Here is a 1781-nt window from a genome sequence, read left to right as displayed (position 1 = left end):
CGTGGTTTTTGTATTAGACCCGTCGTCCATTTATTTGTAAGTCAATGTTCTATGCGTTATTATTCTAAGTTTGACAGTTCGTAATTTTAAAATTTCAGTGCGCTTAGCACGAGCCCGAAAACAAAAAAAATCTTGAAGATGTTAGCTGATAAGTTCGATTGTCTTTTGACGTGAAAACTAAGTCAAAAGACAAAATCACTGTTAATTATTATTGTAGCGAACCGTGAAAGTATACAAAATTTGGCCGTCGTATTACGGTTAGAGAGAAATTCTCGTCATTCGCTTGCGCCTGTAGAGACTGTTAGAGATAATTTGTAGTGACGGCATTTTTCGAGAGAAAATTGACAGTTCGAAGAGAGACCTTTTGTCTTCAGGCTCATACTAACCGTGCTGTTTGCCTGACTGCTTAGTGTTACCTAAGTTACCTGCTACTTAGCAAGATTTTTCAAATTTGCCGCTCTTTTTTTGTGCCAGCTTTCGTTGGCCAGACTCTATAAAGGTTGTTGCTCATTTGTAAACATTTTGCTTTTTTTCTTCCGCTATTTTGTACATTCAAAGGGAAACGTAATAAACAAAAGAGTGTCACTAATTTTGAAAAAAGAATAAATAACGAGTGCGTCACGATAGTGGTGTGTACTTAGAATAATAACGCATAGAAACCTAGCCCGCACACGCTAAGTGAGGCAAGTTATAGGGTTCCAAACGCGTCCCAGGAGCGCGCGGGCTGTTAGTGCTCAAGGTCATATTGCACCGCGAACAGCTCCAAAATTTTTTGCTAAAAATGACGAAATGTGCGGTAAATGGGTGTAAAAATACAACAGACAAACATAAAATAGACACTAACATCGCATTCCACAAGTAAGTAATGCGTTTCAACTCATATTTTTATGTAAATATTCACTAAAACAGAAAAATAATTTCGCGGCAACAAGATACGAAAGTGTTGCAAAGTAACGAATTTTTTTTCTCCCCATTTTGCTATTCTGTATCAAAATAATTATATTACGTAAATTTTAGTGGTGCCTGTAATTTAGATTTATTTGCGCATCTTGAACTAATATTTACTTTAATAAACATTAAATGTTTTCGTTAACTCCTGTAAGTGATTGGGACACTTAATTATTTTATAATACTTTTAACGGCTCTGCGTTCATGCTGTATTGAATAATTATTTATTTTAATTTTATTTGAATTGGAGCACATATTGCAACAAATTTACAGTACTTATATATTTGTTTCTACTATAGTGTTGGCACCACCAGTACAACTTTGATAGCTTATTATATGTCTTTCTTTTCGTAACTCAAGCGAAATATTTTATATTAAAATATTTTATTTTCTTAAAAGGGGAGCATTCTTAAGCGATTTTTTAATCTATTTTAACAGTTATTTTCTTTAATGTTTGCTTATGGCATTTTCGGTTTTAGGTTTCGAATATGGCACTTATTTCTAAATCCAAGATGCGGGCGCGATTTTTCGAATAATGGCAAGTTGGGTATCGTTTTCGAGATGTTTGGGAATGTTCGATACAAATATGGCACTCATTTCTAAATCCAATATGGCAAACACGACAGTTCAAACAAAAGCAATATTCGTAATGAGCACCCCCAAATACCTCGAAAACGATACCCAACTTGCCATTATTTGAAAAATCGTGCCCGCCATCTTGGATTTACAAATAGTGCCATATTCACATTGAGCATCCCCAAATACCTCGAAAATGATACCCACATAGCATTTTTTTGAAAAAATCGTGCCCGCCATCTTGGATTTAGAAATGA

The sequence above is a fragment of the Hyposmocoma kahamanoa genome, unplaced genomic scaffold (genome assembly GCF_003589595.1).
Source record: "Hyposmocoma kahamanoa isolate Upper Pololo Valley unplaced genomic scaffold, ASM358959v1 116, whole genome shotgun sequence".
NCBI classification, from domain to species: domain Eukaryota; kingdom Metazoa; phylum Arthropoda; class Insecta; order Lepidoptera; family Cosmopterigidae; genus Hyposmocoma; species Hyposmocoma kahamanoa.
This window is presented reverse-complemented; position numbering follows the sequence as displayed.